At 35.8% G+C, this 17659-nt stretch overlaps 1 protein-coding gene across 1 annotated transcript in view; it reads left to right on the forward strand.

The window, feature by feature from the left end:
- Positions 1 to 3802: 3802 nt before the first annotated feature.
- Positions 3803 to 17659, forward strand: part of LOC6045671 — a gene marked incomplete at its 3' end in the record, with an annotated part of 158411 nt that continues 144554 nt past the window's right edge. The window contains exon 1 of the mRNA XM_038261177.1: positions 3803 to 5201. The remainder of the gene's footprint in view (positions 5202 to 17659) is intronic.

Below are 17659 nucleotides of genomic sequence, written 5' to 3' on the forward strand. Positions count from 1 at the left end.
GCTGGTGACCTCAACGCGAAGCATGAAGTTTGGGGCAACAGCAGGAGGAATCGGAACGGAGTGATTCTGCACAACGATCTGCAAAACGGATACTACAACGTTGTGAGTCCGGATCGTCCAACGAGGGTGGCTCGGTCTGGGAATCACTCAATCATCGACTTCTTCATTACCAATATGGCTGAGAACGTGGCTCATCCTGAGGTGTTTGAAGAGTTGAGTTCTGATCACTATCCGGTGGTTGTGGAGGTTGGAGCTTCCGTTACTCCGCAGCGGCAACCAACCCGGAAAGATTACCACAACGTTGACTGGCAGCAGTTTCAGCAAGTGGTCGACAGCAACATCGACTATGATCAACACCCGGAAACTTCTGCTGATATTGATCGTTCGCTGGAGGTGATCCAGCAGGCTATCAACCAAGCAGAGGCTGCCAACGTTCGGGAGGTTCCTGTTAATTTTAAGGTAACTGATATTGACGTAGATACTAAACACTTGATTAGACTTAGGAATGTTTATAGGAGACAATATCAACGGACTGGGGACTATGACAAAAGATTTCAGTGAACAATTTGAACAAAATCATACAAGACCGACTTGACAATATCAGAAATCAAGAATTTTCAAAACATGTAAGCCAGCTTGGGAATTATTCAAAACCATTTTGGAAACTTTCAAAAGTTCTTAAAAACAAACCAAAGCCTATTCCTCCTCTTATTGTTGAGGATTCTCCTTTGATTACATCCGAGGAAAAGGCAAATGCACTTGGGCTTCATTTTGTTAGTTCACATAATCTTGGCGCTTCCATGACCAGCCGTAAAGAAACATCAGTTGCCAATAGTATTTCAACAATCAATGACTCTACCTTTGAATTTCCTGCAGATTCCCATGTTTCTGGTGAGGAAGTCAAAGTTGCAGTTAAACAAATGAAAAATATGAAAGCTCCAGGCTTTGATAACATTTTAATCTGGTGTTGAAAAAACAGAGTGATCAGTTCTTTCAACATCTAGCCAATATTTTCAATAAATGTTTGCAACTTGGTTACTTCCCCACCAATTGGAAGCTGGGCAAAGTCATACCAATTTTGAAGCCTCAAAAGATCCAACATCGCCAACAAGTTATCGTCCCATTAGTCTTTTGAGTAGTCTGTCCAAACTCTTTGAGAAGGTCATCTATTCAAGGCTTTTGGATTTTACCAACGATAATAATATAATTTTGAACGAGCAGTTTGGCTTCCGAAAGGGACATAATACTGCTCATCAGCTTACGAGAGTAACTAAAATCATCAAGCAGAACAAGCTTGAGTCTAAATCAACTGCTATGGCTTTGTTGGATGTTGAGAAGGCTTTTGACAATGTTTGGCATGATGGTTTGATACATAAACTGTATTTATACGGTTTTCCAATGTATCTTATCAAAATTATCCAGCACTATCTTTCGGAGAGATCGTTCAAGGTTTTTCTGAATGGGATTGCTTCTGGATTATTCAACATTGATGCTGGGGTTCCCCAAGGAAGTATTCTTGGCCCACTTCTGTACAATATTTTTACATCTGATTTGCCTACTCTTCCTGGTAATGGTGTGTTGTCACTTTTTGCTGATGACACTGCCGTTATTTATAAGGGTAAAATAACCAGATATTTAGTTGGCCGTCTTCAGAAGGGTCTTGACGTTCTTTCCGAATACTTTGGCGACTGGAAAATTCGCATAAATGCAGCCAAAACTCAAACCATCATTTTTCCACTTTCCAAATCGGCCAGATTTGTCCCAAAGGATGATGTTTTGATTAAAATGAATGATGTTTCGATACCCTGGTCAAAGGAAGTTGTCTATTTAGGTCTCATACTTGACTCGAAACTTTGTTTCGGCAGCATGTAGATAAAATATTGAACAAGTGCAGCATTCTCATCAGGTGTTTGTATCCTTTAATTAACAGAAAATCAAAGCTATCTTTGAAAAATAAGTTAGCAGTTTACAAACAAATAATTTACCCCGTTATTGAGTATGCAGTACCTGTTTGGGAGTGTTGCGCTAGAACTCATAAATTGAAGCTCCAGCGTGTCCAAAACAAGGTACTCAAAATGGTTTTGAATGTTCCTGGCTGGACAAGATCAAGTGAGGTTCATGAATTAGCAGAAGTTAAAATGTTGGATCAGAAGATTCAAGAAAAATGTTTGAAATTCAGGGAAAAATGTGCTATATCTGAATACCCCTTGATTCAAGGATTGGTTTAGTTTATGGTAAGATTAAGTTAGTTTTAGGTTAGGTTATGTTTTCTTAACATTTTTTTTTCCTCATTGTACCTAGTGTTACAAAAATGATAAATCATATACTTTTTAAGTTATAAAAATGAACAGTGTTTAAATCACGAAAAGCAAACTAAAGCTGAAGAGCCACAGCTGACCACTTATTATGTAAACCAAATGTAATTATTATAAGAAAGATTCAATAAAGTATATTTAATTCAAAAAAAATTCAGTAGAGGTACTCAAATTATAAAACTTACAAAATGTCTTGCAATATCTATAGATAATGTTTTGTTTCAATTTTTCTCATCGGCTTTAAGAGTTTATTTTATTTGTTTATTTGTGTAATTGTTTAATTGTTTAATTGTTTAATTGTTTAATTGTTTAAGTGTTTAATTGTTTAATTGTTTAATTGTTTAATTGTTTAATTGTTTAATTGTTTAATTGTTTAATTGTTTAATTGTTTAATTGTTTAATTGTTTAATTGTTTAATTGTTTAATTGTTTAATTGTTTAATTGTTTAATTGTTTAATTGTTTAATTGTTTAATTGTTTAATTGTTTAATTGTTTAATTGTTTAATTGTTTAATTGTTTAATTGTTTAATTGTTTAATTGTTTAATTGTTTAATTGTTTAATTGTTTAATTGTTTAATTGTTTAATTGTTTAATTGTTTAATTGTTTAATTGTTTAATTGTTTAATTGTTTAATTGTTTAATTGTTTAATTGTTTAATTGTTTAATTGTTTAATTGTTTAATTGTTTAATTGTTTAATTGTTTAATTGTTTAATTGTTTAATTGTTTAATTGTTTAATTGTTTAATTGTTTAATTGTTTAATTGTTTAATTGTTTAATTGTTTAATTGTTTAATTGTTTAATTGTTTAATTGTTTAATTGTTTAATTGTTTAATTGTTTAATTGTTTAATTGTTTAATTGTTTAATTGTTTAATTGTTTAATTGTTTAATTGTTTAATTGTTTAATTGTTTAATTGTTTAATTGTTTAATTGTTTAATTGTTTAATTGTTTAATTGTTTAATTGTTTAATTGTTTAATTGTTTAATTGTTTAATTGTTTAATTGTTTAATTGTTTAATTGTTTAATTGTTTAATTGTTTAATTGTTTAATGGTTTAATTGTTTAATTGTTTAATTGTTTAATTGTTTAATTGTTTAATTGTTTAATTGTTTAATTGTTTAATTGTTTAATTGTTTAATTGTTTAATTGTTTAATTGTTTAATTGTTTAATTGTTTAATTGTTTAATTGTTTAATTGTTTAATTGTTTAATTGTTTAATTGTTTAATTGTTTAATTGTTTAATTGTTTAATTGTTTAATTGTTTAATTGTTTAATTGTTTAATTATTTAACTGTTTAGTTGTTTAATTCAAAGTATTTTTTAATTCGTCCTATAAACAAATGAAAGACAATAGCTTATAGGATCTTTTCTGAAAAACTCTAGAATTGTTTTATTCTTTATTCTAAAACTCCAATAAATTCGACCATCCCTACGCGACTCCGCAAACTCCTCTCTCGATAACCTGTTAAAGTTCCATTTCATATTCTCTCTCTTCTTTCCATAACTCCACCTCACCCCACGTAACGACCCGTAACGCCCCGATCACCATCATCACCGTCATCGTCATTATTCTTCATTCCCTGTGTTTCCATTCGCTCATTCATTCAACCCTTTCCACCAAAAACTGCCAGTCTCGTTCCACCACGGCGCGGAGTTTCAGGCCAGCCGTTTCGGTTCAACAGTTCCGCGATGAACTCGTCCCAAAGTGCACATGGCCTGCTGAGTTTGGCCGTTTTCCTCCGTCGATGACAACAACCTAGCACAACAACTTTTGCGCCTACTGCGCTCCCCAGTGGTGTGAGTGAGTGCAACTCCCCGCCATCACCACAGCCTACTCGCTTGCCGGGAATGACTTTTTGCACCGTTCCGTTTCGTTGAACAGCCGGCCTGCAAGGTTTGGGCCGTTTAGGTTCCCCACTCTGCTCGACGACCACGGCGGATCAGTTGGACGCGCGTAGCGGTACCTGTGGGAAGTGCTCCAACGTCGTGGAGGAATTTCGAAGTTCGGTTGTTGTTGTTGCTGCTGCTGCTGAAAGAGTTGTTGTTGCGGAGTTTTTCGCAACGACCTCGCTCGAACGTGCGTGGTTGGAGGTCCGGAATTCCCCGGGCGGGTCGCATTCCCCGGCCAGGGAGGTCATCCCGCAGAATCCTGTGGGAATGTGCCAGCGAAACGAAAGTTGAACCGAGGGAAGTTGTGCAATTCTGGTGGCTTAGTAGGTGACGACGGGCTTGCCGTGGCAGGGGTCGGTCAACGGAAGTCAAAGTGTGCTAGGTGCAGAGTGTACGAGGGTGCCAATTGCAGTGCGCGTGCAAAAGAAGAAGAGAGGGGCGGGCGGAGTTCGTCGCGCAAATAGAGTCGTGCGAGAGAACGCAGCAAGCGCTGGGATTGGTGGTGAGAAGAAGAGTTGCGTGGAGAGGAGGAATGTGAGCTTCCTGTGTGTGTGCGCGAGCTGTTTCTGAGGGCGCGCGTGAGAGCAAGCAAAAAGTTTCGTGCGGGTAATTTTACTCTAGAAGTTGCTGTTGCGCCTGCATGCGATTTGATGTAAAATTGCTGTTTGCGAAGGAAGGAAAGTGAGAAGTGTTGCGGAGCGGTTTGGTCTCAAATAATTAAGTTTGTCGAAAGGGGGAAGGGTTGTGTATGGTCAGGCAAACAACCGGCGGCGAAGCGTGTGTGTGCCTGTGAGCTGAGTTTAAACAAAGTTTGGCGGGCTTGAAGAAGAGCAATAGTTTCGGTAGTCAACACTGGAAGTGTTTCGGAAGAACTGTGAGTTTAGTCTGTGTGGGAGCGTTTATGTTGTGTTGCGGATTTTGCAGAGTTTGGAAAGCAGTTAATTGAGTGGTTGTAAGCGGAAGGATTTGATTTGAGTGAGCGGACAAGCGGAAAAAAGGTAATCGTTCACTTTAAGCTCGTTAGTTTAGGAAGCTAGCTATTCTAGAAATTGTACATTTGAACTAGGGCTAAAACGTTTGAAAATCAAAATAAATGATGGCTTCAAAAATTGTTAGTTTAAAGAGCTAGATCAGAATATTCAAAAGATAAAATGTGATTCATCAGCCGGATTGCCGGTCAGCAATGTTTGTTTTGAAAATGATTTTATTTTTGATCCAGAATGCATCTGAGCAATTCTCTACGAAATCAGCCGACAACACGGATAGAAATCCTGTAAGCCAGCGATTCTCAACCTTCTTCTAGGCTGATACCCCCTACCGTGTAAATCAAGTAGGCCCGGTACCCCCGTTGAGAATCGCTGCTGTAAGCTAATCCGATAACTTGATTTTATGATCTTCTAACATTGCAATGGCCGTTTTTTTTTGTTTTCTGTTTTTTTGTTTTCTGTTTTTTTGTTTTTTGTTTTTTTGTTTTTTGTTTTTTGTTTTTTGTTTTTTGTTTTTTGTTTTTTGTTTTTTGTTTTTTGTTTTTTGTTTTTCGTTTTTTTTTTTGTTTTTTGTTTTTTGTTTTTTGTTTTTTGTTTTTTGTTTTTGTTTTTGTTTTTGTTTTTGTTTTTGTTTTTGTTTTTGTTTTTGTTTTTGTTTTTGTTTTTGTTTTTGTTTTTGTTTTTGTTTTTTGTTTTTTGTTTTTGTTTTTTGTTTTTGTTTTTTGTTTTTGTTTTTTGTTTTTTGTTTTTTGTTTTTGTTTTTGTTTTTGTTTTTTGTTTTTTGTTTTTGTTTTTTGTTTTTTTTGTTTTTTGTTTTTGTTTTTGTTTTTGTTTTTGTTTTTGTTTTTGTTTTTGTTTTTGTTTTTGTTTTTGTTTTTGTTTTTTGTTTTTGTTTTTGTTTTTGTTTTTTGTTTTTGTTTTTTGTTTTGTTTTTGTTTTTGTTTTTTGTTTTTTGTTTTTGTTTTTTGTTTTTGTTTTTGTTTTTTGTTTTTGTTTTTGTTTTTGTTTTTGTTTTTTTTTTTGTTTTTTGTTTTTTGTTTTTGTTTTTGTTTTTGTTTTTTGTTTTTGTTTTTGTTTTTGTTTTTTGTTTTTGTTTTTGTTTTTTGTTTTTGTTTTTGTTTTTGTTTTTGTTTTTGTTTTTTGTTTTTGTTTTTGTTTTGTTTTTGTTTTGTTTTTTGTTTTTGTTTTTTGTTTTTGTTTTTGTTTTTTGTTTTTGTTTTTGTTTTTTGTTTTTGTTTTTTGTTTTTTGTTTTTGTTTTTGTTTTTTGTTTTTGTTTTTTGTTTTTTGTTTTTGTTTTTGTTTTTGTTTTTGTTTTTGTTTTTGTTTTTGTTTTTGTTTTTTGTTTTTTGTTTTTTGTTTTTTGTTTTTTGTTTTTTGTTTTTTGTTTTTTGTTTTTTGTTTTTTGTTTTTTGTTTTTTGTTTTTTGTTTTTTGTTTTTTTTTTGTTTTTTCTTTTTTTTTTGTTTACAATTCTCAAGAAAACCAAACTAACATTTCTTATGCTAAAATTTAAGTTGTGTTGCCTATTATTTTACTGAAATTTCATTTAATCTTCTGTCAGAAAAACAAATATCAGTTAACTGAAAATTCAGTAATAAGAAATGTAAATCTGAATCGTTAATTAAAAATTCAGTTGTTGAAAATTCAGTTAAACTCACTAAATTAATGTGAAAAAAATATGTATAACCTGAACTTATCTCTGACAGATAGCATCTCTGTCAACTCATCAAATTCCATCATAAACGGGTCCCCAAATCTTTATGCAAATGACCATGATCTGATTAGTGATTGATACTTTCTCTAATCGTGCTCACACGCACCATGGCTCGTATTTTCCTTCTGTTTGTCTATTTTTTGGCGGCCAAACCATGTTAAGCAAAAAGTTAGTCACCTCTTCAACTGGCTCAAAATTTCGACCGGCATGCATTCCGGTTTCAGGCACAAAGGAGAAAGAAGACCTCAAGAAGAAGTAGCGCCCAAACTCAGCTGGATTTCGACGCTAAGGTTGTGTTTTCCGGAATCACCAATATAAACACCACGATAGAGATTCCCGTTGATCAGGGAGTTGCACCCTTGAGCTTTAGGTGCAAAATGAACTTTGGTTGATAATATGAATTTATGATTTTATTTCAAAAAACTTTGGTTTTAGCTAATCTTGCTTTTAGCAGCATATAAGTCAAATTTGTTTAAAATCTCAGCTGTTCACTTAACCAACCAAAAAAGTACACAAACACTTTGTTCTGCGGCCGTCGTCATCGTCGTATCTTAACTTATGTAGTTTTATTTCGCGTTCGGAGCTGCACGCGCACGCCGCCGCCGGTCGTTCCACTTAATTTATAACATATTTTTTTATGCACATATTGGAAAAGTTTATAACGAAAATAAAGAAAGAGATATGGGCAAAAATGTCACAAACAGGTTTTAGCTTTAAACCACGACTCATGCCGCGACCACGACCGGACGACAACTTTGGAGAGTTCCGCCTGGGTTTTTGCTGATTTCGGGCTACTTCTTCTGCTTGTTGTTTGCTGCTTGGTCTCGTGAACAGCCGGCGAGATCGATCGCCGTTTTCACGCGACGTTGATCTCCGAACGGGGACGACCGGCGACGGCGGACAGCTTCCTCGTGGTGTCTCTTTCTACAAATGGGGGTAGATGGGGTGAAATGGGGAAAATCATAAAAATGAACTGTTGAAAATCATGCAATCGTAGCATAACAATACAATTCGTATTAAATATTCTATAAGTTAGTTTGAAAAACTGTTTTCAATAAGTATTTCCCACAACAAATCCGCTTATTTTGAATCCACAAAAACACGTTAAAAATGTTGGTGATTTTTAATTTCACTTTTTGTCCCTAAAACTTGATTTGCAAAAAGCACTATTTTTATTTTTTAAATTTTTTGATGCGTTTTGATGTCCTCTATGTCCCCTATGCCAACATTTAAGAATCGTAACAATTTTTTTCAAAAAATCGAAATATTGGTTTCATGTTGAAGCTGTTATAGCATGTTAATTGATGTTTTCTAAGTCTCACCCAAACAACCCGAACATTTTCTGATGTCGATAGCTCAGCAACTGTGCAATGTAAAAATATGAAAAAATATATAAAAATATATATGTAAAAATATGAAACATTCGTGAAATTTTCTGGTCTTTACGAAAACAATATTTTCTATTTTTTAATCAAGACTTACATTTCAAAAGGACGAAATAGTAAATGTTTGGTTCAAATTTTATTTCAAAATGTTTTGCAATGAATTTATTTAATTTTCAGTCTGCGATTTTCAACTTTGATAGGAAAACACAAAATATTTTGCAAATTATACTACCTGAAAATAAATGTTATCGAAAATAAGTTTTTAATCAAACAAACAATTATTTGAATATTTTTGAAATTTAATAACTAGAGCATAAAGAGAAAATATTTTAAATAGTGATTAATTTAGCGTAATGGATATAAAAAATCGACGCAATTCCACGGGAAGTATCAAAATTCACGTGCCAGTAAACCTAACCTAAATTCAGTAAGAAAGGCATGTTAGTAATCAAATAAAAACTCCCTTAATCTTTGAATATAAACAAACGGCATGTTATTTCATCGGGCACCTAATGTTGGCATATCAGCACTTGACTTAAAGTTACAGCTTCTTAGAAGCGTTTTTATCTGTTATCAAGCAGTAAATAGCTTAAAAGAAAGTGAGCAAGCAAGTTATTTAAAAAGTTATGCAAACTAAGTTGTCAGTCGACATCGACTAGTTTGAAGGAACTAGAAATGAAGTTTAGCCTGTCGAGCCGGGACCCGTGGTGTGACGCGCAGTCATGTTTTTTCGTGTTAATTTTAATTTCTTTTGTGTCACTGTTTGTGTGCATGGGGTGAGTGATTATTATAAATAGGTTGAGGGATTTTATTAAGTGACAATTATAATTTATTATTATATGCGATCCGTTCTCAGAATCCTCTCTGCGATAAACACAACGTAGCAGGGCTGGCCGTTTCAATTTTTGCAATACTTTTTCGGGTGTTTTCGGATGTACTGCAATTATTAATAATGACAAGGAAAGTGCTTGGGGTGTAATCTAATCACAAGACTTTCCAGCATGCTTTTATCGGACTGGCTGCGTTTGTGTTAGATTAGATTAGATCAGATTAGATTAGATCGAGCCAGGACCCGTGGTGTAGGGGTAACCGTGGATGCTTCTAATCCAGTCGGCCTGGGTTCAATCTCGAAAGGTCCCGGTGGCATATTTCAAATGTACTCAAAAATTTAATCAAATCATCAAGATGCATCACAAAAAAAAATATTGATGAAATCTAAAAACAAGTTTTAATGAACAAAAGGTCGAAGAGGAGAAAACGTAAAGCACAATAAAAAAAGTGTGATTAAAATCTAGAAACGGGTTTGAATAGAACAAACAATCACACAAATCAATAAAATGAATAAAAATAGAGGTTCTCTGAATCAAATCAAGACACATTCACAAATATCAATAGAAAAGGTTTATTTGAGTGAACAGTTTTATCTCATTTACCCAAAAAAAAAAACAAATAAATAGTTTAAAGAATGGAATCAAAAGCACGTAAATAAATTTGAATCATTTTTTTTTAAATATCTAATTCTAAAAAAAATACTTCAACAAACTTGCAAGATTGACAAATTCTAATTAAACAAAGAAATATTTCCATAATGCAGAAGAATTACAAGATAAACTTCTTCTGTAAACAAATATAATATGACACAAATTTAATGAATTAACAGAATTAAAAAAAAGCAATCAACCCCAATCATCGAAATATACGATAGTAAATGTTGTCTTGCCCTCAATAAAAAATCAATCAAATCATTGTAAATGAAACGTGGAACATGAAAGGCCTGTACCGATCTCCAGAGTGCGTCAATGTCCAAAACTTACGCAAGGATCTAGACTAAAAAATGTCACTTTCGAAAAAAAAAATATTTGTACGGATTGATTCCCATTTAACTTCAAATTAAATGCGCCAATCAAGCTCATATTAGGGATTTGAGCTCAGTTCGCATACCTGAGCAAGTCCCTGTCATGTATGTTACATTCTAGTACGTAATGCCATCTAGCTCCTAATGATAGCATATCAGCCCTTTGACTTTAAGTGTTTTTGAAACCACCGTAAGTCAGGGGTATTCAAAACGCAGAAAAAGTAAAAATTAAAAATTTGTTTATTGGGCCTTTCCAAAAAACTCCAGATTGAAGAATTTCCCCTATAATTATTTTATTTCAAAGATTTTTGTTCTACTCTGAATTCGGACGCGGAAAAGTTTTCCCAAAGATTACTTCTTAACCCCACTGCACTAATCCACCGGTTCCGCAAACCTACAAACCGGCTTTCTTTCGTCCATTTATTTGACTTTCCTCTCTGGGCCACGCGCGTTTTCAGATGATAAATTTGCCCAATAATTTAATCGCAATGATTTTTTATCACTGCAATTTTGCATTTTTAATTTCACACATATTTTAGCCAGTTTTTTCTTCTTTTGCTCGAACCTGCAACTTCACCTACATTTTCCTTCTTAATTTGCATATTCTCTTCAAACAAAAAATGCATAAGACCTTCTTGTGTTGCCTTCCAGAGTCAAAGTTCCCTTCACTGAAAGGTGACTCTCTTTCAAGTCGGCAAACTGCGGTGATGCAGTCGTGTTGTTTTCGTCTTCTTTTTTTCAGGTCGTTTCGATCGGGGTCTTGCGTTTTGCATTCACCTATATATTGGGCTTCGTTTCAATTAAATTTTACATCATCTTATTTTCGTATAAATAAAACGACGGGTCGCCTTGCTTCAATCGGCGGTGAATCGAAAGAAAAATGGGGAAGAACTTTTGAAAAGGGTGCAACGAAAATTAAAGTAACGTGAAAAAAGTTGCTTTAATGCGACCATCGCAAATGTAACCAATTATTTGGAAAGGTTACCGATGGTGCTCATGCCCTAACTTAACCTTTTCGGAGAGGCAACACACCTTCGAGGTTCGAGCCCAACTCACAACAGTCCTCCCCCCAATTCTTACACAAGAGAACCGCCAACTATTCAGGGAACTCTCGTTTATTGCTCGCGTTCAACGCGTTTCATCATCAAAGTTTTGTCTATCCTACTTTGTTCTTTTTCTTCTCTTTTCGTCAATTCTTTTCGTGCCACTCTCGCCTTACGTGATGTTTTTGTTTTGATGCTTTCTCTCTCTCTCTCTTTTCGGTTGTCTTGTTTTGTTTTCTTTTCTTGATGGACGATATCCACCAAAGATGAGTTGTGGAATGTTGCTTAAATTTTGTTTAATAGTTTCTTTTTGGTCGTTTTCCTAGTCTTGCGCAACGAAGCGAGGATGACGGATGGGTTCAATAAAAACAATGTTTTTCGTTCTTGTACCATAAAGACAGGAATTCGAATAGTTTTGTGTAGTTAAATGATGATGACTTCCGTACTAATTGTGGGTAAACATTATGCTGAGAACCTTCACAACTTCTTGATCCATTTTTTTCTGTCATTAAAAAAGAAATCCTCTTTGATAAAAATCAATCCAGAAAATAAAAATGCCAATCACTCTTGTCGCAATTTCTATAAAACAAAGCATGTTTCCACAATCCAAAAAGAAAAATTTGACAGGGTTAATCTCATATGCAAACAGGTGGCAGCTTCTGTTGTAACACACAGTTCCATGTTGTTTTGGATTTTGGCACTTCTACATCCATGGTGGCATTAGAAGAGGAAAGTGTCTTATATTGGTATGGTAGCAATGCTGTGTGTGTTGCGTTCCTCACGCGCTCACGCGCTCGTGAGCGCTCACCTTTCGCTCATTCGTGAGGAGGAGCGCTGCGCGAGCTAGCTCACGTTTGCCCGCGCTCACGTTTGCTCCGATTTTTTCAGCTCGCGTTTGCCCCACGCTCGCGCTCGCGCTCATTTTTCGCTCACGGAGCGCTCACTTTGGAAGTATCGCGAATCGTTTTACTTTTGAGACAGTTTTTGTTTTTCAATCTAAGTTAGATTTTGTACTTAAGGCGCAGCATGTCAGTGGAAACAAAGGAAGGGTATGAGCGCGTGAACAAAAAGGACTGTAATCCTTAGAAAAACTTAAAAAACAATGAAATAATTCAAGAAGATTTATGCTGGGGTAAGTATGATTCTATGTTATATGCTTGGTTGATTAAAATATAAAATTAAACTGTTTTATGTACCTAAACAGTTTGTTGGCTACCATTCCAGCGTGCGGATCAGAATGAGCAACCATTAAACAAAAGTCATACCATTTAATAAATCGTTCAGTGATTGGAATCGGATGATCATTTTTATTAAGTTAATCTTTCTCATTCTAGAAAATAGGGTAAAATTGTTGAAACATTTATCTTTTTACAAAAAGCCTCCAAATTGCTAGTGTTTGAAATAACCCATTTGAATGAAATAATATAAATTGTCATTGTTACGTTTTAGCACATAAAGGGTGGTTCCTCTTCCGTCAAGAAAATTATATCTAACACTTCCGCTACCAAGCCTCTGAAAATATTCAATTACAGATTCAATTAATGATTTTTTGAATGTGGACATTCTCTAAAATGATCCGAATATGAGGGATGATTATTACTTTTATAAAGCTCACTGCTGTTTTTTATAAAGGTTCAATAAAACAAATTTTATTTTTTTGGTGTTTTTAAAATCACCTTGAGTTAAAACTCCGGATTCTAACAACTTAAAATAAACATTTGTCAATTAATTCAATTTTTTATACATATCAGTGCATCTCTTCACGTCAATGATTTTTCACATTAAGAATGAGTTAGCTCTTTGTTAGCACACTCAAGAGTAAATCATTCTACCCCGTGGCTAATTCTGAATTTAAATAGAACGTATATTTGGGTTCGCCGACTACATCCATTTTATTGCTTACTTTTGTTTGTTTGACCACTTTCTTGTTTGTTTTTGCTGCCTGTGCTGAGATAGTTCTAGAAACTTCGTTTCAAACAGGCAGATGCTTCAACAGGGAAAAACAACTATCTACTTTGGCTCACCAGCTCACGTGAGCGCAAAACGCTCCGGTGAGCGTGAGCGAGCACGAGCTACCTGATAAAAACTCACGCTCCAGCTGGAGCGAGCACGCTTTCCGTGAGCGCTCGCTCATTCGCAACCCTGGGTAGCATTTAGCTCAATTACTTATTTCATTCAATCTGGAGTTTTTTTTAAAAAAAAGGTCCAATAAACCAAATTTCTAGTTTTTGCTTTTTGGGTGTTTTTGAAACCGCCTTGAGTCAGGGGTATTAAAAAACAACCAAAAAGCAAAAACCAGAAATTTGGTTTATTGGAATTTTTCAAAAAAAAACTCCAGAAAAATTCATGATTACAAAAAAATACAATTCATCGCGAACAGAAAATTAACTTGAAAAACAATTACTTTAAAGTGTTCAGAATACTAGCGACAGAAGAACTTCTACTTGCATGTTTTTAAGTGTATTTTGTTTAGAACCTTTGTGAATTAGGCTTGGGATTTGAAAGTAAAGTCTGCATTTAGTTTGGATATTATGATATGTGATGTATGAACTAAAAATAATCGTTCTTGAAATCTCTTTGTCTTGAAATGATCTTATCTCACAAACTATGAAAATTCGATGTTTTAGAGGTTAATAAAAATAAGTGCACAATGTCGTACAACTAACTTAGTTATACGACATTTTGCACTTATTTTAATTTATCTCTAAAAATCATAAATATCATATATTTATCTAAATTATCCATGAAATTGTCTGTGTTTATGAAGTTCAAGGTCATTTTACGACAGTTTTAACACCTAAACTCCCAAATCCGAGAAAAAGGGGTAATTTCCATACAAATTTTTGATTTAGAATGAAATAAAACATCTTAGATTAACAATTAGGGCAAAACTTGCAATTACTTAGCTTATTACTACACAGAAAAAAAATTCATCAGGTTCACATTTTTACACATTTTTTATGTAATATTACACAAATAAAGAGGTAATATTCAACCTACCAAATTTTCAACATTCCAAAATTCAACTTTTTTTTTCTGTGTAGGGTTAGTGAATTTTCACGATTTCGCGGACAGCGTGATATTTGTGAAATAATGATATTTCCGCGAAATGCCATGAAGTTCAGCAATTTTCAGTCATCAATGGGTAATTCTCTACCAACTCACACGAAATCGGGAAAAGTTGCCCCGGCCCCTCTTCGATTTGCGTGAAACTTTGTCCTAAGGGGTAACTTTTGTCCCTGATCACGAATCCGAGGTCCGTTTTTTGATATCTCGTGACGGAGGGGCGGTACGACCCCTTCCATTTTTGAACATGCGAAAAAAGATGTGTTTTTCAATAATTTGCAGCCTGAAACGGTGATGAGATAGAAATTTGGTGTCAAAGGGACTTTTATGTAAAATTAGACGCCCGATTTGAAGGCGTACTCAGAATTCCGAAAAAACGTATTTTTCATTGAAAAAAACACTAAAAAGTTTTAAAAATTCTCCCATTTTCCGTTACTCGACTGTTAAAAATTTTAGAACATGTCATTTTATGGGAAATTTAATGTACTTTTCGAATCTACATTGACCCAGAAGGGTCATTTTTTAATTTAGAACAAAATTTTTCATTTTAAAATTTCGTGTTTTTTCTAACTTTGCAGGGTTAGTTTTTAGAGTGTAACAATTTTCTACAAAGTTGTAGAGCAGACAATTACAAAAAAATTGATAAGTAGACGTAAGGGGTTTGCTTATAAACATCACGAGTTATCGCGATTTTACGAAAAAAAGTTTTGAAAAAGTTACTTTTTGCATTTCTCGTTGTTTCGTCGTCCGTGTCTGTCGCGAGTGACCATAAACGGCCATGATCGATGACGACCAACTTTTTCAAAACTTTTTTTCGTAAAATCGCGATAACTCGTGATGTTTATAAGCAAACCCCTTATGTCTATATATCAAAATTTTTGTAATTGTCTGCTCTACAACTTTGTAGAACATTATTACACTCTAAAAAATAACCCTGCACTCGGTAAGCCACATACGGCCCGCAGGCCGCATTTTGGTGACCACCGCCTTAGATGGTTATAATTTTCAAATTCATGAAATTTGATGCGTCGCATGATATGCTTCTCTGCATACTCCGGAAGTGTCCCCCAGTGGCCTCCGGTTCCGGCGTGACCAGGTTGGGTCAGAGGATATCGGCATGACCTTAGATGGTCATAATTTTCTATTTCATGAAGTTTGATACGTCGCATGGTAGGGTTCTTTGCATACTCCGGCAGTGTCCCCCAGTGGCCTCCGGTAACCGGTTCCGGCGTGACCAGGATGGGTCTTAGGATATTGGCATGACCTTAGATGGTCATAATTTTCAATTTCATGACGTTTGATATGTCGCATGGTAGGGTTCTTTGCATACTCCGGAAGTGTCCCCCAGTGGCCACCGGTAACCGGTTCCGGCGTGACCAGGTTGGGTCAAAGGATATTGGCATGACCTTAGATGGTCATAATTTTCAATTTCATGACGTTTGATATGTCGCATGATATGCTTCCCTGCATACTCCGGCAGTGTCCCCCAGTGGCCACCAGTAACCGGTTCCGGCGTGACCACGTTGGGTCATAGGATATTGGCATGACCTTAGATGGTCATAATTTTCTATTTTATGAAGTTTGATACGTCGCATGGTAGGGTTCTTTGCATACTCCGGCAGTGTCCCCCAGTGGCCTCCGGTAACCGGTTCCGGCGTGACCAGGTTGGGTCATAGGATATTGGCATGACCTTAGATGGTCATAATTTTCAATTTCATGAAGTTTGATATGTCGCATGATATGCTTCCCTGCATACTCCGGAATTGTCCTCCAGTGGCCACCGGTAACCGGTTCCGGAGTGACCAGGTTGGGTCAGAGGATATCGGCATGACCTCAGATGGTCATAATTTTCTATTTCATGAAGTTTGATATGTCGCATGATATGCTTCCCTGCATACTCCGGAAGTGTCCCCCAGTGGCCACCGGTAACCGGTTCCGGCGTGACCAGGATGAGTCAGAGGATATCGGCATGACCTCAGATGGTCATAATTTTCAATTTCATGAAGTTTGATATGCAACATGACGGGTTTCTAGCGATACCGTTATTGGAACCGTTTTGGTGGTATCCTAGAACCGGTTCCGGATTGGCCACAGTTGGCCGGAACGATTCCAAACAGTCAGGGGTAGTATGTAGTGTGCGTATGTAATGATTTACAAAAAATCCGGTTGAAAAAATTGACTAATGTGTTGATTTTATAACAAAAGCTGAAAAATCATGTTTTTCGGATGTTCCGGGTTAACGGAACCGGTGTCCACTTTTGACAAATCATCTCTACGGGAGCTTAAAGTTGAGGTTGTTACCCGTTAAATGCAACTGGAAGCAACCCGCTATGTGTTATCGTTCCGGAGATACAGGTCCTCAAAGTCGGGGCCTCAAAAAGGACTTTTTTCGGTTGTAGCAGGTTCCCAGAGGCCACAGTGCCCAAAACCGGTTCTGCCAGTCGGAATCGCAAAGTAGACATTCTAACCTTTCATTTGCTGTCAAGACATCTAAAATCGGTCAAGGTTCCGAATTTTGGCAGCCAAAAACATTTCTGGGTCATATAGACCCGAGTACCATAAGTGTGACTTTTTTTCTGGGGGGCACTTCCGGTGGCCACCGGAAGTCCATTTTTGGCTCAAATGTGTGTCTTGGTAAGATACACAAAGTCATAAAATTTCAGCTCTGTAAGTGCCAAAGGTCAAAAGTTACGATAACTTTTATCATGCTCTTGGGTCATATAGACCCGAAGACCATGCCCGGGTTAAGGACAGTTAAACAAAAAAACTAACTTAATCCACCTATGTGGTTGGAGCCTTCCTCACAACAATAGCTGTACACAAGTTTCATCTATTTTTTAAATCCGGCTTCCAAAAAGTACATCGATATCACTTAAGTGGCCATATCTCGAGACAGGGTTGCCAGACCTTCAATGTTTTAGATTCGTTGGAAAGGTATTTTGATAACCTAACCAACAATGGGTCGGATGGTGGATCCGGACATAGTTTACATACATTTAAGTGAGATCCGGCTTCGAAAAAGTACATCAATATCACTTAAGTGGCCATATCTCGAGACAGGGTTGCCAGATCTTCAATGTTTAGGACTCGTTGGAAAGGTCTTTTGATAACCTAACCAACAATGGGTCGGATGATGGACCCGGACATAGTTTACATACATTTAAGTGAGATCCGGCTTCAAAAAAGTACATCAATATCACTTAAGAGGCCATATCTTGAGACAGGGTTGCCAGACCTTCAATGTTTTAGATTCGTTGAAAAGGTATTTTGATAACCTAACCAACAATGGGTCGGATGGTGGATCCGGACATAGTTTACATACATTTAAGTGAGATCCGGCTTCGAAAAAGTACATCAATATCACTTAAGTGGCCATATCTCGAGGCAGGGTTGCCAGATCTTCAATG

The sequence above is a fragment of the Culex quinquefasciatus genome, chromosome 3, assembly GCF_015732765.1.
Source record: "Culex quinquefasciatus strain JHB chromosome 3, VPISU_Cqui_1.0_pri_paternal, whole genome shotgun sequence".
NCBI lineage: Eukaryota > Metazoa > Arthropoda > Insecta > Diptera > Culicidae > Culex > Culex quinquefasciatus.